At 41.2% G+C, this 23,690-nt stretch overlaps 1 protein-coding gene across 8 annotated transcripts in view; it reads right to left on the bottom strand.

Annotated features, from left to right (window-relative positions):
* The window catches only part of PRRC2B (proline rich coiled-coil 2B), a 100,802-nt gene extending 89,530 nt beyond the window's left edge, over positions 1 to 11,272 (bottom strand). For 7 of the 8 annotated variants that reach the window (XM_020973516.2, XM_020973513.2, XM_020973514.2 and 4 more), the window contains exon 1: positions 11,065 to 11,272. The gene's annotated coding sequence lies outside the window, so the exon portion shown is untranslated. Of the gene's footprint in view, positions 1 to 10,627; positions 10,719 to 11,064 lie in introns of those variants that run through there. The other variant, XM_078149986.1, reaches the window with a different exon arrangement.
* Between the last annotated feature and the right edge of the window lie 12,418 nt (positions 11,273 to 23,690).

Genomic DNA, 23,690 nt, shown 5'->3' on the forward strand with positions numbered 1-23,690 from the left:
CCTGAGAACTATCATTATCGCTATTTTACAAATAAGGAAACTGAAACACAAAGTAGATAAGTGACTTGCCCAGGGTCAGAGAGCTAACAAATGTCTGAGGCTGGATTTGAACTCAAGTCTTCCTGACTCAGAGCCCAGCACTCTTATCTATCCACAGAGTCACTCAGTTGATCTAAACTCTCTTCAACTCTTAACTCTTTGATCATATGAAGCATCTGGTTTAGTAGAATGAATGCTGAATCTGGAGTCAGGAAAGACCTTGGCTAAATCTTGCTTCTGATATTTACTATCTGTATTATCATGGACAAGTCATCTCTCCAAGTCTTCCTTTCCACATTCATAAAATAGGGATGTTACCTATGCACATCTACCTAGGGATTGTGGGAATCAAATAAGAGAATATATTATAAAACACTCTGTAAACTTTACAACACTATAGAAATGTCAGCTATTGTTATTATTCTCCTTCAGAGGAAAAAACAAGGAGAAGGGTTCAATGTATATCAGAGGGAGAAAACAAAGAATAAGGACAACATAAATCAAATCCATCCCCATCCCAACTGCCTAGAAGAATGTAAGCTTCATGAGGAAAGTGACCAAGTTATTTTTATCCTCTATTTCTAATTCAGTAGTTTACACGTAGAAGAGGTAGCTTGGTACCATGATTAAAGCACCTAACTTGAAGTCAGGAACATTTAGGTTGATTCTCAACACAGATACTTGATAGCTGTGTGATCAACCCTAGGCAAGTCACTAAGCCTCAGAGGATTGTTCTGAGGGTCAAATGACAAAATATATGTACAGTGCTTTGCCAACTTTAAAACACTATAAAAACGTTGTCTACTATTACTACTACTTAATGTGATGAATTTGAATTCATCTCTAGTAAGTCAAAAGACTATAATTGAAGCTAAATATTTACTCTCATCTATACTCTATCCCTGCTCCAGCACAAGGTTCCTATAGGAAACCTGGTCTGCATAATTACAGTCACAGAGCCACCAAACAGATAATACCATGTTTTGTGTAATGGAGAGAATAAAAAGAAAAGGACCAAATGTCCTCCAATCTCTATCACAATGGCTGTATTCCAAGACCACAAGCCTGCTGAGGTCATGATAATGACTGATGACGGGGGGGGGCAAGGGAAACAAGAGGTTTTGCCAGCATTATATATGTATATGTGAGAGGCAATATGAAGGAGTGGCTAAAAAAACAGGCCTTAGAACCAGGAAGCCCCTGTTTCAAGTTCTTAAACCTCTCAGTGCCTCAGTCAATGCTCTAAGACCATGAATTGTAAAGGAGGTGGTGATCTGAACTGGTAGAGAGATACAGCTAAATATCAATTACCTACAAATCCTCTTGCCCCCACCAATAAAACCTTATACTTAGAAGCTCTGCAAAAAACCCAACATTTGTTGGAAACCATAGATTATCAGATTTTTAGAGTATGACAAGACCTCAGAATAGTCTAGTTGGAACCTTTCATTTTAAAATAGAAGAGAAAACTAAGGTGTGTGGGGCAGAGAGAAGGGAGGAAAAGATAACTTCCCAAAGATCACATAATTTTATAGCAAAGCTAAGGCTAAAAACACAGGTATTCAGATTCTGAGCTCAATACACTATGCTGTCTCCCTACAGTCAGACTTTCAGGGTACTGGAGAATAGAGCTATTTAATTTTTGGCTATATTCAGTACTCCTCCTATGTTATCCTACCATAACAGCATATTAAAAGCCAACCTGTCCAAAAAGAATTACAAAGGATCTTTTCCGCTGAAGATCAAAAAGAGTATTACTGGCACTACCAAGAAACCATAAATAAATAGTCCAACATTAGGAGCTTTCATACATAAAATTACTGGTAACAATTACAGACATCCATAGTTTTTGTGGTCTTTAATAACTGAAAAGCCTTTGGGGTTATTTGGATTTAAGCAGTTAGTCTTTTGTTCAAGTTCAGACTTCCAGACACAACGAGGAGATTTCTATCAGATGAAATACTAGACAATTTCATTAGAGACAAAATTACACTCAGAAAGGAATTTAGAATCAAGGCTACAATGAAACTTAGACTGGGGACAGCAATTAACGACCTATCAATCCTTAAAAACAGCCTCAACAAGTTTAGCGATTCTGATTGAAACCTTACTACAAGAAGCATCACTGCATAATGGTTAGAAAGCTGCCCTTGGAAGCACAGAAGATTTGAGTCCAAATCCTGCCACTGACATCACAGTGACCATAGATAATTCACTTATCTTCTCACCACTCAAGGCAACTCTAAGACTAAGTTGAACAGACCAACTTGTAATGGCAGAGTTTCCTCACTCAGGAGGTCCTTATATGAATGACATCACAGGTGCAGTCCTCCCTATCCTTATCTTACCTTCCAGCAATAAAATACAAGCTTTTTTTTTTTAACATATCTTCTGTGTTTAAGGGGCCATGCCAAGGGTGTCACAGTATAAGAGAATATCAAGATACTACTAACATTGATAATTTTAGTACACGGTATTACATGATAGGTACAAATGAGAGTTACCAAACTGCTACGTGCGGTATGAGGCAGAAAGGTTTTATTAAGTCTTATTATCTTATTAAGAACAGAGGAGGTCTGGGCTTCATAGAGATGTCATTTCAATAGAGCTTTGAAGGATGGGTAGTAATGCAACAGATGAAGATGAGAGAGAGCATTTCACCAATAGTGAGCAGTGTTAAGAAAGGCAGTGGCTTGCTTGCCTGTAATAGGTCCTTCCCTTCTCATGTTCTGGCCTAGGCTTAACCTAAGAACTAAATGCAGCAGCATCTTCATTCTTTCATATACACTGATGAGAAATCCTCTAGCTAAAGAGGGTGTGAGCAAAAATTCCATAAGGAAGCTTGGATCCAGCCCTTGATGGATTTGGGGCTATTAGGCAGAAAAAGGAAAAGCAAAATTGCACCTTCAGCTTAAAAACCAGTGCCCTCCATTCCACTCTGCCTATCCCAAAAGAAAGGTAGCACCAACATTAACCACAGCACACCTGGAGTTTAAGTTTGTCTTTCCACCAGCTAAGGTCTCAACTCTAGCATCAAATCAACAACAACTAAAAATATTTAAGAAACCACTTTACCATTTAATAATCTGAGACTGATCTTCTGACTATCACATATAGCAATTCACATAGTACAAAAAGTAAATAAAAACAGAGCCTCCACAAACAGTTAAAAAGAATTCTCTCTAGGCAGAGACTAACAAAGTCCATTTCCCCCGCTAGCACCATAGTATCATAATAACAATTTGTACCTCCTATAGCTCCAGTCTTTTAGGTGCTCAAATCCTTCCTGACTTTACCTAATTAAAATACCACCCAAGCATTGCCAAATACTTAATTTCTGAAGTCACTTTAAAGAAGTCAACTTATTCGTGATCTTGAAGAACTGGGGTGGGGAGGGGAAGATAAGCTAGCATTACCAGAGGTAAAATGACGAAATAGTGATTTATTACATAGCACAGAAAACAAATGGCTTAAAGGATTTATTAACTTGGGAGATATAAACAAAGGATCAGTCATGAAATAAATTCCACTCCAACAATAAAAAACATTAACAGTAACAAAACAACACGCTGGTGCAACACAAGAGCCTGACAGCCATTTCCATAGGGACTGCATAAAATCTCAGACCAGGGGAGGTATCTGAATTTCCTCTGCTAGGCTTTGGTTTCTGAAAGCCATGAAGAAAAACATTTATCCCAAGAACAATCATTTTACTTAATAATAAAAAATTCAACTCTTAAAAATGTATATCTGACAAATCTCTCTATAATTTCATATCTAGTCCTCATCTAATGAAATACTGAGAACTCCTATTTCAATTTCTGCAGTAGGAAACCACAAGTGCTAATTATTGCTGCAACACTTCTACAAAATGTTCACACCCAAAATGATCAAGGAATAAGGTAAAATAGGAAAATGACCATGACAACCTATACTCCTCTAACAATTATTTTCATCTTGACAGCCACTTGAATCCAAATAATCCAAAACGTTATTCAGTTTTAAAGTCCACAGGCAAGCTATATAAATCAAGACATTCCACTCTTCCAAACTGTTTCAAAATACGCATTCTATTTAATCAACCAACAGGTTACACCCACTACCACAAAGCAGGAACACAGAATTAACTTCCCAAGCTGGACTTTGTTCTTAGGTAGAACGAAGCAGTTTTCTACATTCTGTGTCAAAACAGAACTTGCCTAAGAAATCTATGCACTACACACACAAAAAAAACTATAATCCTTTTTCCAGTTGGGCCAGCATAGATAATTGCAAATGTTCTGCAAAAAGAGATGGATCAGCAGCATGTGAAGAGTTCCAGCTATGGCTTTCTGAGGCCAAAGCAATTAATTACCCAGCCGACTCACTACCCAAATCCTTGGACTGCTCCTGGCCATAACATATAGATAGCAACAGTGCTCTCTGGTAAGCACACAAATCTGTGGCTTGGTTCTTTTACTATTTCAGAATTTGGTATGTAAGTTCCAACAATTGCTCATTTCCAGTTTGCATCTCACTGCTGAAGGTCTTTGAAGTGACACTATGAGTCCCTCCTCTAAGAGATCATATAGTATGGTATTTGGGCTGGAGGGGAAAGTTGCAGGACTGAAGAAAAAATGGCACCATATTACAAGACAAATGAACAACAACAACAACAACAAAAAACGGTGAAAAGAAAAGACAGCAAAGTCTATGGTTATCACGACAATTTTTTAAAAAGTCAGCAAACAGGACACCATAGCAAACTTCATTTAACAGGGCCCTGACAGGAAAAAAAAATATTACAAACAACTCTAAATAAACTGTATTCCATCTTATAAATGTCTTTCTACGTATGAAACCAATGCTTCATAAACCAATGTTTCTACTCCATTTTTTTACACAAGAGGACACAGATCCCCAAAGCCTCAGTTAGGGGATGTTTGTCAGGCCACATCGAAAGCTAACAGATACAGCTTAAGAACTGGACAGAACCCAAATCTTAAGACTCGCAATCCCTGGCTCAAATCACCAGGGTAAATCTCTATGTACCTTAGCGGGTTAAGAACTCCCAAATGCTATCCACAGTTATAAACAGTGATGTCACTGGTAGCAAAAGCCCAGGCCTGCAAGCTCCCAATGGTATACAATACCAAGAAAAACCACGGGTTTTTTTTTTAACATATACCTAACATCTTTTTTTAAAAATAATTTTATTTCAAGCAGCACAACTCATCAATTCTCATTTCTTATTCTTCCTTTCCCAAATACCATAGGCATAAGGCTCCTAAAAGCTGCACAAGAAAATCCACACAGAAATTTGAATAAAGAAATCAAGTCAAAATTCAAGATATCATAAAAGATAGTACAATTATTCTATACTTTTAGAGGAAAATTATTTTTGAAAAAAATTAAAATACAAGATTCAGTTACATGTAAGTACAAGGTCTAATAGACATCATGGTTTTAAAAGCAACTTGTGTTGTTTTCAAATACAATCAAGATAATCTAATTCAGTGAATCAAAATAAAGCATTCTTCATAGTAAATAAGAATCACTGCCAATTCAGAAATACATACACATGACTAGCAAAAGAAGAGTATCAGAAATGGAAGGAAATCAAACAGGAATGATCAATCTTAAATGGTGGAATAATGAAAAGTCCTATCACAGTCTACTGCTATTAACATTTTTAAGTGAATAATAAAATAATCTTTCAGTGAAAAAGGAGAGTCAAAATCTGAGGGAAAATGCACAACATTAACTGACCAATAACCAAAATAAAAGACAAAAAAAAAGCAAAGCAAAAGGCAACCAGGCCCATTCTCAAACTAGTTCTGACATGCCATTCCTGACATTCCACTCTCCCTGCATTTTCAGACTCTCCATTCCTCACACTTTATTTTTACTCACTTGGACCTGAATAAGAAGTAGGATGACAGAAAGCAAGCCTCATCATCTTTGCATCACAGGAACAACTCTCCACTTGTGAGAGCACAAACAGAAACTACTCAGAAAACCTTTAGCTCTCAATTATCCATGGTAAGCAGAATCAATGATAGTACGAATAAATGAACTAAACCAGTATTCAAAAAGTTGGGGTTTTGTCATAAGTTTCAACCTCCCTCTTCAAAGAACCAATTAGCAAAACTGAGAAGTTAATTTTTTCTTCCCATCATTTCCACTGTCCTATTCATTAATATATAATAATAACAATAATAATTTTAGGAGGGAGCCAGCAACTTCAACTTCAACTCTTGAAGACAGAATGAAAAGTGAAAAAGACCATAAAATGGGCACCAGATAAATGAAAGAATGACAACCTGCAAGGACTGCCATATCCCATGGACAAAGAGAGCTAGATTCTATATACACAAACTAAGAAAGTGTGAAAAATACTAACAACTAAGTAAAAACTTAGTAAATGCAAAGCATGAAAGCTGAAGGGTAACCCAGACCTCCATCTAGTCCAAGCTTCTCATTTCACAGGCGATGTTACTGAGGCATAGAGAAAATACAAAGTAACAAAAGAAGTTTCTCCCATTCTATTGAACATTTCCAAGAACATAGTTTACATGGCTTGTTCAGCAAATCATTTAGTGTCTCGGCAAGAGGCATACTGTCTCAGTCTTTTGTGTTTCAGAATTGGGTCCCTCTCTCTTTTCTCCTGCCCCTTTTTCTGCAGAAGACTAGATGGCTATCTATCTAACAGGATTCCTGATAGATAGCTGGAAAGACTTGGAATTCTGGGAAGGAAATTTCACCCTCATTTAGGTGCCAAATTATGGCCAGGAAGTCAAATAACACTTTTTTTTTTAATCTAGACACAGCACTTCAGAGGTGGAAGGTACCTCGGAGACCATTTAGTCAAGCACTTTACAAATGAGGAAACTAAGGCCCAGGAAGATGAAGGGATTTGCTCAAATTCATACAGTTACTAACAGCAGATCTGTGACTAGAACCCAGGTCTCCTGCCTCCAAGTTTGCCCCAAGCCTCTCCCCAATCCAGTCCATCCTCATCTGTCAAACTAATCTTAAAGTGCAAGTCTGGCCATGTCACGCTATTCAACAAACTCCAATGGCTTTCTATTGCCTTCAGGATCAAACAGAAAATCTTTGGTTTGCCTTTTAAAGCCTTTTAAACCTGGCTTCTTCCACCTTATGCCCTTCACTTACTCTGAGATCTAGTGACTCTGGCCTCCTTTTCTGCTCTTCTCACAAAGACATTCCATCTCCTAGTCAGCTATGTGCTTTGCCTGGTATTCTCTCCTTCCCTCTTGGCTTCCATCAAATCTCATCTAAAAGCCCACCTTCTGTAAGAAGCCTTTCCAGGGCCTTCTTAATATGAGTGCCTTCCCCCTGAGAATATCTCCAATTTAGCCTGGATATATCTTCTCTGCACATATCTGTTTGCATGTTGTTTCCCTCCATTACATTGTGAGCTCCTTGAGGGCAGGAACTGTTTCTGTTTTGTTTTGGCTTTTCTTTGTATCCCCAGAGCTTAGTACAGTGCATGGTACGTAGAAGGCACTTAATAAATGCCTACTGAATTAATTTTCCATTACACCATACAGCTATCCTCCTTTGTTTGCTACATTGTCAATCGACATTTAGATGATACAGTTCAAATTAAAAATAAACTGGGGAAGTAAATTAGTGAGGAGCTCCAGCCAGATCCAACAACCAAGAAGATTGGGAGGAGGAAATATTCTGTCCTAGGAGGGGTGACTATAAAAGAGAGAATCAGAGGAAAAAACAAAATGCATTAATTAGTGAAGACTCCCCAAGTACACCAAACCCAAAAGGCTGAGTCCCTCAGGGTTTACATGCTGAACAAAGTCAGCCCTGTCCTAAATTCAAAGAATAAAGATAACAGTCATAAAATCTCAGAATTGGCTGGAACCTTGGAAATAATTGAGTCTAACCTGTAGCTAAACAGGAATCTTCTTTCCAAAATCCTTAACAAACACTCATAGATTTAGAGCTAGAAGGGACCTTAGAAGGTCATCTAATGTAACCACCCCCACATTTTACAGATAAGGAAACTGAGGGACTGGCCCATAGTGGTACAAGTAGTACAGCAAAGATGTGAACCCAGGTTCTCTGACTCCAAATCCAACACTCCTTCCACAGAACCACAGTGCCTCAATTAGAAGATCTCTCTACTGGTGGGAAGCTCAGTACCAGTACCTCCTGAGACAACCTATAGTACTTCTCTAATTATTAAAGCAGTGACTAGCCTAATGCTTTATATAAATCAGCACCAGGGTCATTAATAGTGACACTTTTTCTATACCTATAAAAAGGACTAAACCAGATTGACCCCCAAGGTTCCCTACAGTTCCAAAATGCTACTCTTTGGTTCAAAGAAGTAATTATTTTGAAACCTTAGCCTGTGCTCACCGAAAGAGGAGCATTAATGGCACAACATATACACCTCTGGTTGCTTTTCTCTTTCTCTCTGCAACCTCTACCCTTTTCTGCTCTCCCATACCTTTTTTCCTTCTCTTCCCTCTTTGTCCTAGGGCTCCCAGTCACAGCTACAGGCACTGTTAGACTCTACAAGTGGCATTCAGGGCTACAGAAGTTACTAGACCAAGTCTTAAGAGTGACAAAGAACATTTCCTTGTATCCTATATATTGCTGAAAGCTGCATTTTTATTTGGTTATACAGTAAATTCTTTCCCAAATCATTTAAAGTAGGTCACAAAACCCAAGCTAAATTGATGGCAATGTGTTATCTGTACCAATACACGAAAAGAAATCTGGATGACAGCAAATTTCTCATGGGACAGTTTCAACAACTCTCTGACACCTGGTGAAGGCTTTGCCCTAGGTAGCCATATACTTAGCAAATGACAAATTCAAAGTTTTTAAATATCTCTCTTTGGCCACTATATATCCGCTCATCTCTGTCTTTAAAAGGTATCTTTCTTCTTCCATATATTAAAAGGTAGGTTTTCACCACTTGGCATATAAAATAGCACCTTCCTACTTTATAAGGCAAATCCAGCAGCATTTCCAATAGTACTGTGTTTCTTATTTGGAGGGGGGAAGGGAAGCCATCTGGCAGGCCCCTGAACAGTTACATCCTGTTTATTATTAAATCTTTTTAGCAATAGTGCTTTAAAACTGTTTTTCCGAATAACCCCCTTGCTCCTGGCACTCGAACACAGACTTATCTTTGGGGGATATTGAGTCTCTCCTGCTCCTTCAGCACAAACCAATAATCACAGCTTATCCAGCAACTCCACTTAAAACACACGGTGAAATCTAGACACCATCCTAGGAAACTCATGGAATTTAATATTTTCTATCTTTCTGTCTCCAAATACCACAGAAACTGAGGTCTGAGATAGTGCAATGGTGACCATTAAATTCCATTTCAATGGTGACTCAAAAAATAAGAAAGAAAAAATACATCTCCCACCTTTTCAGAACCTAAGAACCTGGAAACTAAAGACTGTTCCTTCTCCAGTCATATCTCCAAACATCTAAACCAGAGAGAGCAAAAAGCTTGTTTCTTGCACTATAAGGTGTTCTTAACAACAAGCAAAGTTACCAAAAATATAAGCGATTTTTAAAAAACGACAATGATTCAAATTCTCAAACAGCAGGAAAAAAACTGGCTTGAAAATGGAAGGCTATCTCAAAAATATGCAAAAATCTACCCTTTGACTGTTCAACAGCAATGTTTTGTAGTCTACATCCTTCTGACATTTTAACTTGGGAAAGTGGAGAAGGAGGTAAGAAATGAGGAGGGTGAATGGATCAGAAATATACGGTTTGCAGGAAATCATGAAATCATCCTATCCAACGTAAGCCTGACAGTGCTTTAAAAATAATATACACACATATACTGAGCCCTCTAGAGCACAGGACGCAGGTCCAAAACAATGGGGTGAAAAGACATAAAAAAAAAAGCCCAGCCCTAGACATTGGCTAGGAAGGAGGTATGGGGGAAAGTACCTCTGCCCCCTCCTCTGGAAGAATAAGAAAAAAGCCACCCACATACACAGACACAGAGAAAATCACACACATCCCCATCCCCTGCGGCCCTACAACCAGGGAGCCAGAGAGAAAAGGGGCAGGTTGGGGGAGGGACCGAGGCACTGCAGCTCGCAGATTCACAAATCTGGTTGGAAAAACAGCCACCACCATTGCAAACTGGGGGAGGGGTGTTCAGGCAAAAGATTCAGACTATGCCCGGCCCCGTCCTCAGCCCTTTGGGAAGAATTTGGGGGAGGGGGGCATTCACACACCCTTCCCCAGAAATCCTAGACCCCAGCATTCCTGGGGAAAGGAGAAATGAGGTGGGAGGGAGGGGGGAAGAAGGCGAAACATAATTGGGGAAGGAATGTTAGGGTGATCAAAGAGAATCTGGGGGGACGAAAGAGGTGGGGAGCATAGAGAATTTAAGGGCGAACAGGAAAAGTAAACAGGGGAAATGAGATCGGAGAATTGGGGGGAGAAGAGATAGAGATAATTAGCGAGTAAGGAGAGGAGGGTTAACAATTTTGCGGGGGAGGCAAAGAAAACTGGGGAGAAAGATGGGGGGGTTAGGAAGGCCAGAGAGAACGGGGGGGGGGTGAAGGCATTCAAATCCGACCTGGCCTCCTCAGACTCTGACTGGATCGGGAATTGGAAGGGTGTCACGGCGCTGTAAACAATGAGCAGAAGAGCCGCGGCTCGACCCTGTCGCTCCCACCCCCCAGTGAGGAGGGGGTGGGGGGGTTCGCTCTCCCTGCCCCCACTCTGCAAGAGGAAGGGGGGGGGACGCGCTTATTATCCCTGTCACCCCGCCCCCGGCGCCCCCTCCCCCTGGCTGGAGGGCGGGGAAGAGACAAAAGCCCGGAGCGGAGGCCGAGGCCCGGCCCGGGGCCGGGGCTGGGGCTGGGGCCGGGGCCGCAAGCAGGGTGGCTGCAGCAGCGGCGGCGGCGGCGGTGGCGGCCCCCAGGCTCGGGCTCCATCTTAGCGCTCCCCGGCCCCCCTCCCCCGCCCCCCCAGAACTCGGCCGCGTCTCCCCCGGCGCCCCGAAATAGCCACCTGGTCTGGTTCCGGGGATCCGAAAGTGCCGAGAAATCCCAATCCGACGGCGAGAGGGGCACTCAGGCAGCAGGATGGCGGCGGATTGAGAGGCGGCGGCGCTGGCGGAGCCTCCCGAGCCTCCTCCTCCTCCTCCAACTCGGTCCCCGGGTCTGTGTCTGTGTCTGCCTCCCTCCTCCCTCGCTTGCCTCCTTCTCTCGCTCTCTCCTCCTCCTCCCCGCCCCCCGCCCTCCTCCTCCTTCTCCTCCTCCTCCTCCTTCTCCTCCTCCACCTCCTTCTCCTGCCCTCCCAATGCCCCGCCTGTCAATCCCAGTCTGTCTGTCTGTCTGTCTGTTTGTCCGTCTGCCTGCCTGCCTGCCTGCCTGCCTGCCTGCCTGCCTGCCTGCCTGCCCGCCCTTCTGTCTGGTATATCTGTCTGTATTGAGCCGCTCGTCCCGCAGCCGCTGACCTCGAAAACCGGACAGCGCCCCCTGCAGGGCCTCCCGGGAGACCGGAGCCAGCGCGCCCGCCCGCCCCGCCCCTTTCACTCCAGTCTGAGCCCAAGAAAGAAGGAGGAGAAAGAAGAGGGGGGGGGGCAGCCCCTTCGCCTCTCCCCCGCCCCCGCCCGGCCTCGGGGTGCATAGGCAGGCCGCTGGCCAGGCGGAGCGTCGCCGCGGCAGCCTTCAGCCGCCTTGTTTCCCGTACAGGCGTAGCGCTCCCTGGAAAATTCTATCTTTGTGTTTGTGGTTATTAATAATGTTTTGTGTTGTTACATGTCGCACATAACCTGCGCGTTCAGTGATACGCCACGTTGTGGAATATGATGCGGCTGTGTGGTCGCTATTATCTAATATATTATGTGTACAGCTTGGAATGGTAGTAGTGGTACCAACTGGATACTCTGTGTAGGGTGGGTTTAGGAGAGGCAGTATGGTCCTGGGGCTGGAGGGCTGGTTGGGAAGTCCCTACTTTGTGTCTCCCCCGCTCCTTCCTCCCCACCCCTGCAGCTAAATTAGCAATCGACAAGTATTTATTAAGCACCTAAAAGACTCTGGTAAGAGGAGACTTGAACATTCCCTACCGTCAAGAAGTTTACCCGCTGTAGGAGAGATGAGTATATACACAAAAATGGAAGCTACCCATATAGATAAGGTCATAGATTTAGAGTTGCCAGGAACCTGGAAACCCGTCTAATCCAACCTGCTCATTTTACTCATGAAGAAACAGACCCAGAAATCGAGAAGGACTTGTCCGGCCAAGGTTACTCAGGAAGCGACAGGCTTCTAAATCTATCATCTTCTTGACTCCAAGCTTCATGTTCTATCCACTATACCAAGGCTGCCTCTTAAGCGAAAATTTGACACGCCGCCCCCCCCATAGTATTATGTTACGTGTAAAGTCTATAATAAGTATTATCTAATATAGCACTACAACAGCAGTGTAAAGCCTGGAGGCCATAGAATCAAGAAGACCTGGGTGCGAGTGTTGCCTCTTACTACGAGACCATGGGCAAATCCCTTAATATTTCAGTGCCCCAGCCCCTATTACCAAATTACAGACTAGTTGCCAATCTGAATTGTCTAACAGTCATTTTCTAAGCACCTGTTGTAGAACAGGCACTATGCTAAGCCCTGGGTATATAGAGACAGAGGCAAAATAGTGTCTGACCTCAAGTATCTTGCCTCTGTGGAAGGAAATAACACGTTTGTATGTGTTCATTAAAATCTGATACATACAAAGTAGATACAAAATAACTGTGGGAAGTTATTTTGGGAAGGCTCTAGCATCTAAGGGGATCAGGAAAGGTTTCCTGCAGAAGGTTTCACTTTAGCTGAGTATCAAGGGTTCCAAAAAGAAGAGGTAAGAAAAGAGCATTCCAAGCATTGGAGTCAGTACATGGGGGGGGGGGGTTGGAGTCTCATGTATGAAGAGCAGCTTGTAGACCACTATGGGTGAACCAGAGAGTATGGGGAGAGAAGGAGGGTGAAAAAAACACTGGAAAAAATTAATTGTGAAGTTTGTGACAATCAAAGAAATTTGTATTTTATTCTAGAGATAAAAGAACTATTAGAGTTGGGGTACAGAGAAATTTACATTTTATACTAGAGATAAAAGAGCTATTAGAGTTGAGGTACAGGGGTAACATGGTAAGATCTGCTCTTTAGAAACCACTTGCTGTGTTTCTACAATGGGAGTTTCCCACACCAATAAAGTTCCAAGGTCCAAACAAAAAAATGTATGCATTAAGACCTAGTGTAGGTTGTGTCTGGCATTTAAGGGCCAACCTAATTCAGAGAAATTTATCACTAGATTGGCTGCAGATAGCTGAATAGTTAGCCTTAGCACCTCAGAAAGGCTAAACGTATAGAAAGGTTGTTGTCATTTGTTGTGTCTAGAAATTAGGACTTCATTGAAGTATATATTATATTATATATTATTTAAATTAATAGGAAATAAATTGTATGAGTAACATTTGTATACATTTATATATACATTTGCATATTATATTTGTACTTGAACTTAAAGTTCAAAAAGTGTTACCTCAAAGGTCCTACTGTAAGTACAAAAATATTTGTAGCAAATCTTTTCATGGCAAAAGAATTAAAAATTAAGGGGATGCCTATCAATTGGGGGATGGCTAAACAGTTATGGTGTGTGAATGTGATGGAATACTATTGTGCTGTAAGAAATGATGAAGGGGATGGTTTCAGAGAAACCTAGGAAGCCTGCATGAATTGATGCATAGTAAAGTGAACAGAACTAGGAGAAAGATGTATACCATAACATTAACATAGTAAAAATAATTTTGGAAGACTTAAGAATTCTGATCAATGCAATAATCATCTATGATTCCAGAGCTATGATTTGACCGAGCCTCTATCATTTATTCTCTTCCATCCCATCCCCAACTCCAACTCCTTTCCACTGCATTGCCAAAGTTTTGAAATACTAACATTTACTGTACTTGATGTCCTCAAATGGAGCAGTTTCCCCAAAGATCCACAGATTGCTAAAACAGAAAACTCTTTAAGAGCAGAGCCTATTTTACTTTCTTTGCATGTCTCTCAAGAGATTCTGCTTGCTCAAAATTGGCTGAATTGAATAGAATAAGATACCCCAAGTCCCTTATTTCCTTCTATCTCAATAGAGCAAAGATGAATGGTCCCACTCAGGCTTGCTGTAAGACCAGCTTTAACCTTTCTTGCCCTGGGTTTGCATGTCTGCTGCATCTGTCAGGGAGCAGACTCCAATAGATTTTGCAAGAGAGAACTCCAGTGCAAGGACCATAGAAGGGATTTAAAGCTGGAAGGGACCCCAGAGATTAGCTAAATCCAACACTATCATTCTAGAGGTGTGGAAACTAAATCCCAGAGATCTGAGGTGTTTGGCCCAAGGTGTCACAGAGCAAGGGTAAGGATTGGAACCCAGTTCTTCTAACTAGTAGTCAAAAGTATTGTCACACTTGTGGTTCTGTCTACTCACCGTATACTTAACATTATGTAACATACTAACTCTTCTTGCCTTGCATATATGAAATGAGAGTGATAATGCCTCCTTCATCGCTATGCTATAAACATTGTATGTGTGTGTGTATTTATATAGGTAAAGACATGGTGGAATGCTGTTATAATATGGCTCATTGTTAGACAGGCCTGGATCTTTGTTACTGTTGTTTAGTCATTTTCTAGTTATGTCTGACTCTTTGTGACCCCACTTGGGGTTTCTTGACAAAGAGACTACAGGGGTTTGCCATTTTTTTCTCCAGCTCATTTTAGAGATGGAAAAACTGAGGCAATAGTTAAATGACTTGCCCAGGTTCACATAGCTAGTGTCTGAGGTAGGACTTAAATTGAGGTCTTCTTGACTCCAGGCCAGGCACTCTATCCTCTTTGTCACCTGACTGCAAGTCTAGTCACATACTCTGAAGCACAGAACATACATGCAGGCAGGGATGTGCTAGTACATGTTTAACAACCAGCTGTCATGACACACTTTTAAGTTTAATAGTGAAGACTCGAGGATGACTCACTTGGAACTTGGGTGACTGAAAGGATGGTGGTACCTTCAAAAGAAATCAGAAAGTTATAAAGAGGGTTTTTGTTAGGGTTTTTAAAGCTTTTTTTGTTTTTGGAAGGAGGAAGACATAATGAGTTATGTCGTGGGGATGCCTATAGGACATCTTTGTGGAGATGTCCAGCAGCAGTAGTTGATTAGGTACTGGAACACAACAGAGAAATGAGGATTGTATAATATAGATCTGAGTGTTATATGCACAGGGATGATCATTTAAAAGTGTCCCTCTTGGCCCTTCCCCCATCCTCTGCTGAGTTATGCCCTGCAGCTGCTGCCTATCCCTGAGATTCCGGTCTCTGCCTCTCAGCTACCCCTCAAATGTCAGTGAATTTTCTCATAGAAATTAGGGTATAAAATGCTGTCAAGGGATTTTTGTAGTAGCTGTGAAGGTAAAAGATCATTGATTCTGGGAAAGGGGGATCCAAGAAGCCCTAGAAGCTTGCAGAATGCAAAAAAAAATGAGTTTCTAATGGTGGAATTTCAGATTTATGTTGGATAGAGGGAACGAGAAATATATTCTTAGAATCCTTCAAATGCAAGCAGGGAGCCAGCAGTTCTGCCTATTATTAATTAAGACTAGATCACTGGAAAGATTTTCAGTAAGTGTTGAACCAATAAGGGCTTTCTACTTAGAGAAGCAAATTAATTAACTGTAATATTCCTCCTTTCACTCCAATCACTCCCATTTCTTGAGCATGTTAGTATATCAAGGTTTAGGGGCAGTGGATTAACCCCAGAAATGTGTCCTTCAGAGAGCAGAGGTCAGGGGTGAGCCCACTAAGCCTTGTAGAATCTGGGAACCTTTCAAGAACGTAGGTTACGTTTGGGGAAAAGTGTGTGTGAGTGGTATTGCCCAGGCGATACAGGTGCAAACAGGTTTTTAATGAAACAGTCTTGAAACTTTTGCTTCCCAAATAAGTTAATTAAGTTAAAAGCATTTATGACCATTTACCATGTGCCAGGCACTATGCTAAGCACTGGGGATACAAAGAATAGCAGTCTCTGCTCTCTAGGAGTTCACAAGCTAGTGAGAATGACAACTTGCAAACCCTAAATACAAATAAATTGGAGGTAGTTTCAGAGGGAAGGCCCTAGCTTTAGGAGAGATTGGGACAAATATCCTGTAAAGGATGAGATTGGACCTGGAACTTGAAGGAAGCCACCAAGGCCAATAAGAAGAGAGAGCATTTCAGGGACACAGCCAATGAGGCCTCGATGAATCAGGGGATGGAGTGTCACGTGTTCCAGTGACATCCAGTGGATCTCAGAGTATGCAGAGTAGGAGGAAACGTATAAGATGGAAAAGGTAGGAAGAAGCCAGGTTATGAAGTTTTAAAAGGTAATCCCTGGGAATATACCTTAAAAAAAAACCAGTCCCTGCCCTCAAAGAACTTACTTTCTAACATGGGAAGAAAACCAAGTGAATGATGATCAGGGAAAGGAATTTGTTCTGAGAAGTGGAAAAGGTGGGTAGGAACTCCTGTGGTGACAGGCAGTTGATGAGATGACTTAGGGGGATGGCTGGAAGACTAATGGGATAAGAAGCTGAAACACATTCTGGCTTCTAGAGCCAGTCAATAGATTTAGTCGGCTCAGTGGGGGATTTGCATACACTCAGTCACCAATCAGCTGGGTTGGATCCGAAGATGGGAGCTCCAAAAATGAGTGGATTAACTTGGGAGGAAGGGGTACTTCAGGGCAGCAAGGCTCAGGCATTAGCTCCTAGGGTTTCCAGAGATCTTCTTTTTCCTCTTGTTAGATAACTGAGTCTTCCTACAGCACCAATCTCAAATCTCCTCCAGGGACTGGCAAAGTGTGACCTTCTTCCGCTATTGCTGCTTGCTCCACAGGGGTGCCAGCCACCAACCACAGCATTTATCAGCCATTTGGTCTCAGAAAAAAAAATGAAGTAGGTAATTGTCTCCCCTCCACCCCTGGCCCTTCCCCAACCCTCTTGGCACTACTCTTACCACCCCAGAGATAATATGGTGAGGTAGAAAAGTGCTGAATTAGGGGTCAGAAGAGATAAGCTTGAATTCTGATTCAGCTACTATCTGTGAAACTTTGAGCAAGTCTCTTCACCTTTCTGGGCCTTAATTAGCTCCTTCTTAAAGTGAAGAGATCTGATTAGATGACCTCAGATGTCCCTTTCAGCTCTAAAAATCTGGAGAACCCCTTCTTGACCATTACTTTTTCTTTTACTCCCTGCATCCAGGGCCATCTCCAGTCATCCTGAGCTGTATCTCACCATTGGATTTAGATGGCTCCAGGGAGAAAGTGAGACTGGTGACTTTGCACAGCCCTCCCTCACTTAAATCCAATTCACTTGCAATTCATGACATCACCTTCCTGACTCACTGCCTTCTTCAAGAAAGAGGGACAAACAACAACTATAGATCCTGCCACTAAAGATGTAAAGGACTAATATCCCGAGTTTCTACATTCTGGGGAAGGTTTGCCTTTTAACATCTAAGCTTTTCACTTTGAAGCTCTGTAATTTCAGGCCTTAACCAGAAGCTGGGAGGATTTTTATTTTGTTTTGTTTTTAGGCTAAGGGGCTTTCCCAGCCCCCAAGCCTTCTATATATAAAAGGTAGCTGTATATTTGACCTCAGATAGGCTTTTTTGATCAGTATTTGCTATTATTCAAATTCCTAGGAAAAAAGATTTGATTCTGGCTGGCAAAGGAATGCTGGCTGACTCGTGGTCCCTATATTTTGTGTCTCCTCTCTAAATCTTAGTGAGGTTGGCCTGGAGAACTTGCTGGAGGGTGAAGAGATGTTATCCAGGGAAAAGAAAGCATGCAGTTCTGCTGAGGCTGGCCTGAAACACAGGAGTAAAGCTTAGTTGTACTGTTCTGAGGGGAAAGAAAAATGGGAGGGTCTGAGGGCAAAAGGCTTTTCTAGATAATAGAAGGGGAAAAGAGAAAGATCAAGTAATGTGGGCATGTTGGAGTAGGGGAGCTCAAAGAAGATTGAGAAGAAAAGGGATAGTTATTTTGAGATTTAAATCAAATGTAGCTACCTGTGGAGCAAGATGGGAGATGTCTACCCATAGAGGATTTATGAAATGGATCCCAATTTTTGAACTTTAAATGATTTAATCGCATTTTCTTATTGGGATTTGGACCCAGTAAATTCAGTTCCATCACAGTTCCTGTGATACATTGATTTGGGTTGCATCTTCCCAGAGGATACTTTAAAAAAATCAAATGAAATTATGTATTTATGTAGATGTATGGTCGTAGACATTGAAGCTTATTTTAAAGGTAGCTAGTTGGTTCAGGGGATAGAACACTGGACCTGAGAGTCAAGAAGACCTGGATTCAAATCTTTTTTTAAAATTAATTTATTTTGAATTATCAACAATCACTTCCATAAGCTTTTGAGTTTTAAATTTTTCTCCCCCTCCCTCCCTACCTCCTTCCCCAAGACTGCTTAAAGTGAGATAATGGTTGTAAAATGCTATGTAAATGCTAGATAGTATTGTTCACAGAATAGATTTTATTTCTACGTTCTATAGAAGATGTCTTTAAGTTTTCCTAAATGGCTATTTTAAAAGCCAGATGGCTAAATCAGTACTAAAATCAGTGTAGAATGCTTACCAATCACTAATTCTGGCTCCAGTAGTGTCAACCTATTAGAGATTAGCTGAAAGAAAAAAAAACAAAACCAAAAACCAGGAAGACCTAGTATCCATTGTCTCCACCCTTCCAAACCTGTTCCTCTTCCAAACTTCCCTGTTTCTGTTGAGGGGACTGTGATATTCCTAGTCACCCAGGTTCTTTACCACGCAGTCATTCCTGACCCTTCCCCCTCCTATATGCCTCATATTCAAGCAATTTCTAAGTTTCCTCAATTTTACCTCCACTGCCTATCTCAAAGTTGTCTCAATACATGGAGTGCTAGACTTGGAGTCAAGAAAACCTGCATTCAAATCCACCCTCTGACATTTACTAGCTCTGTAATCCCTGGGCAAGTCACTTTACTACTTTGTGCCTCAGTTTCCTCATTTGTAAAATGAGGATAATAATAACACCTCTTAGAGATGTTGTGAGGATCAAATGAGACAATATTTATAAAGTGCTTCACAAAACTTAAAATGCTATGGAAATATTAATATTGTTGTTATCACCACTAACACAATCTGAGGTCAGACACACACTTTTTCATAGGAACTATTGAAAATAGTTTCTTAATTGGTCTAACTCCCTTCTGCCTCTCCTCTCTCCAAACCATCTTCCACCCGGCAGCCAAAATAATCTTCCTAACACCCTTGCTTTGACCACTTCAGTCTTCTGTTCAAAAATCTTCAATTGTTCTTGATGTCTCCAGAAGAAAATTTGAGCTCCTCAGTCTGGCATTTAAAGTCTACTCCACTCTAGCTCCAACCTTCCTTTCCAGAATTATTTCATATTGGTCTTCCAACAAAACTTTTGTTGTTCAGTTATTTTCAGTCCTGACCCCATTTGGGGTTTTCTTGGCAAAGATACTGGAGTGGTTTGCCATTTCCTTCTCTAGCTTATTTTATAAATGAGGAAACCAAGGCTAACAGGGTTAAGTGACTTGCCCAGGGTCATACAGCTAGTAAGCATCTAGTCTACTAGCTATCTCTAGAACTCTGCATCCCATGTCCCACCTTTGTATATTTGTACAGACTAAACCTGATGCCTACAGTATATTTCCTCCTCCTCCTCTCAACCTCTCAGGTCTTTAACATTTCTTTAAGTCTCAGCTTAGGTGTCACCAGCTTCCTGAAATCTTCCCTGATTCCACCACACACACACACACACACACACACACACACACAGCTCTAGGGTTTTAGTGGACTATCTTTTTCTCCTCTGCCCTTGAAATTGCCTGGAATTTACTTACCCATGTTATATCAACCAGTAGAATGTAAGTTCCTTGAGAACTAGGGCTATTTCCTTTGTCTTTTGTATCCTCAGAGTCTCCTTTGGTGCTGTGTACTTAATAGGTGCTTAATAAATATTTGTCAAATTGAAAATGAATCAACACAATTTCTAATCCTACATATATTTCTCACTAGTCCCCCCTGAAACTCTGAGGGTCTTCCCCTCTCAGATTGATTCTTTTTTTAAGGTAAGCTAGGCCACTTTCAGCTTCAGTTCTTACCTAGCCTTTAATTACTGAATGGGCATTGCCTCAGATAAACTGAGACCTGGGAAAGACCTTAGCTTAAAAAGGCCAGGGTCTCCCACTGCATCCATCTCCAGTCATCCTGACTCGTGTCTTGCCACTGAACTCCAGTGACTTTGGAGGAGAGAGTGAGGTTGATGACTTTGCACAGCCCTGCCTCACTTAAATCCAATTCACTTGCAAGTCAAGACATCATTCTTCTGATATCATTGGTCCCCTTTGATAAAGAAGGATGAACAACAACAACTGGTTCCCCTTCACCCGTAGGAGACACCCCCTAAAACAGCAAATGAAATAGGTAGTCTGTCCTGTTTACCTGGGCAAGAAGGCAAGTGGCTGATTGCAAAGGTGAATTAAGTGGAGACACATTAAGAAAAAGAGACAGAAAGAATCTTGTACTAACTATAATAAGGAGTACATAACTTGATGTTGGAAACCACTATCATCTCAGCAGGGCAGGGTAAGTATCAATCAATAACAGGAATCAATGAGGTAAGTAATGACAGCACCTGGATGAGGAATTAAAAACCTATCAAAAATAATGAAACTATTAGTTGTCTAATGAGTGGAAATTTCAGCCATGTCACAACAAATCCAAGCATAGCTATGTCAGGGGAATGAGCAGTGGTGTTTTCCAATGAGCAACTCTCCACTAACATAGCTTATTCTGTATCAGTTGTACCTAAGCATCAGAGTCGAGTGTTTGTGTGTGTGTTTGTGTGTGTGTGTGTGTGTGTGTGTGTGTGTGTGTGTGTGTGTTGGGGGGTACATTTTCTTTCATTCAGGGAAATTTGAAGTAATTTGTTACTGTTGTGTCAAACAGTACCTGTGAGTTCACTGACAATTGAAGGATGGAAAGGAGCTCAGTGAAACTGACAGAGGTCCTCTTCCCCTTCATGGTTCAGAAAAATGGATATTTGAACCTTCTTACACTTTTATTCATTCTTCAAGCATTCGTTGAGAGCTAGCTGCATGTAAGACACTGCAGGGGGAGCCACTTTAGGGGAATGCAAAGGCGAAGACAATCTCAGCCTGAAGGAGCTTATAGTCTATTTGAGGAAACCCCATATGCCCATATAAAAAAAAGCCACAGTTTTTGCCTTTGAGTCAAAATAAAACAAAAGAAAACAAAATCCCAAACAGCTACTTTAAAAAACAACTAGTAGTTTAAACTGAATCCAAAATGCTACGGGAATCAGTGGTAGAGGACAGAGAGGTAAAAGTCAGATGGGGTTACTCATCTCTAGCAAACACACAATCAATCAACCTACAAGCATTCATTAAGCACCTACTGTGTGCCAGGCAATGTGCTAGGTGCAAGGAATACAAAAACAAAATGAAAAGTACCTGCCTTCAAAGAGCTTACTTTTCTACCAGAGGAGATAATATGTACATATATGGATATATACAAGTTAATTGGGGGTGGGGGAGGCACTAGTAGCAGGGGCGTGATAAGAAAAACATCTCTTTTAGAAGCAGTCGGGGGCAGCTAGGTGGTGCAGTGTATAGAGCACCACCCCTGGATTCAGGAGGGCCTGAGTTCAAATCTGACCTGAGACCCATAACAGGTACTAACTGGGTGACCCTGGGCAAGTCACTTAACCCCATTGCTTAGCCAAAACAAAAACAAACAAACAAAAAAGCTGGCACAAACTGAGCTTTAAAGAAAACTGGTGATTCAGAGAGAAAGAGGTGAGGCAGGAATGCATTCCAGGCAATTGTACAAGAGCATGGGGGTGAGAGATGAAGTGTCACATATAAGGAACAGCAAGAAGCTCAGTTTGGCTGTACGTGAAGGGAAGTTAATGACAAGCTAGGAAGAGATTCCTTTTTCTAAGCAAAACACATGTCCTGTCCCGGGCTAGCTTCACCACCGAGAGATGGAGCAGGATGGTCACAAGTATGGTTTGATTTGAGAGGTAGACTTTTCCTGGCAACCCTCCACATCTAGTAATTAATTTCTACTCTTAGATTTTCATTTCTTTGGAAGTCAAAGAAGGCTTTTCTTCTTTCTGTCCAAAATTGAAAAAAAAAGACTACTTTATGATTTTTCTAGGAATTATAGCTTTTATAGTTAGAAGGGAATCTAGAAACCATTTAGTTCCATCCAATTAATTTATAGAGGAGGAAACAGAGGTCCAGAGAGATTAAGTAACTTTTTCCAGAATCACACAGATAAGTTAAGGGCAGAGGTAGAATTCAACCCCAAGAGCTCTGACTCCAAATTCAATACTCTTTCCATTATACTACATTGCTTGAGAAATACAAATCAGTGAGGCTAGGTCTGACAACTTTGAAAGCTGGAAGAACTCTAATAAATGCAATGGCCAGCCATGATTCTAAAGGACCAATGATGAAACCTGCTGCTCACCTCCTGAACAAAGAGATGATGGACGCAGGGTGCAGAATGAGACATTTATTTTGGGGCACAACTAATATAAGAATGTTTTTGTTTGACTATGCGTATTTGTTACTAAAGATTATTTTTTTCTTTTCCCAGTGAGAATGAAGTTGGGAAGGAGAGAAAAAGTTTTTGTTCATTGAAAAAAATAAAATTTCATTAAAACAGAAATTGGATTTGGAATATCACAGAGAAGAATAACTCACTGGCTAGTCAATCTTTCACTTTTCAACCAATTGTTTTAGTGTAATATAAGAATAGACTTCTTTATTTTCTTCCTGAACCAAGTAACATGACCCTTCAAGAAACCACCTCTTATTGGCTGTGTGGTTTACTGTTCATTTTTTCCTTATTAGATATCTTCATGTGAATTCCAGGAGTTGTCAGTCCCATTTTGCAGATAAGTAAGTTAAGACACCAGAGAAAGGAACTGGTCTTGCCTCAGGTCACAGGACACCAAGCAAGATGGTTTGATGCAAATACTTAGTACATGGAAACCATTCAGCCTCTCTTCTGTTGGTTGCTAGGCAGCTGTTACAAATCTCCTGCATTCCACCCCTGAGACTACTCTGTTTCAGTAGCAATTAAGAAAGGTCCCATCTCAAGCCATCTGATCTTTTCCTTCTAGCCCTGGGCCCAGAACTGTGGCTCCTGATTTTAAATTTGAGGCCCAGTCTTGTCTAGTGGAAAGCACAGTAGATTTGAAATCAGAAAACATTGGTCCAGATTTTGACTCTGTTGCTTACCTCTCTGGGCCTCAGTTTCCTCATTTGTAAAATGAAGGGTTGGAATTAGAAGGTATCTAAGGTTCCTTCCAGCTCTAAAGGCTCTGATGCCAAAAGGTCATTGGTCTTTTAACACTATTGATTCTGTATACCTCTTTAGCATACACTTCGGTATCTCACACAATTGAGTAGCACTGGGACTTGTGTATAGCTTAGTCTTTGTTGATGGATAGATTGAAAAACAGTCAGCATCTATATCTATACCACATACATGGGTTAATTAAAAACA

The sequence above is a fragment of the Phascolarctos cinereus genome, unplaced genomic scaffold, assembly GCF_003287225.1.
Source record: "Phascolarctos cinereus isolate Bilbo 61053 unplaced genomic scaffold, phaCin_HiC Scaffold_2;HRSCAF=192, whole genome shotgun sequence".
Classification (NCBI taxonomy): Eukaryota; Metazoa; Chordata; class Mammalia; order Diprotodontia; family Phascolarctidae; genus Phascolarctos; species Phascolarctos cinereus.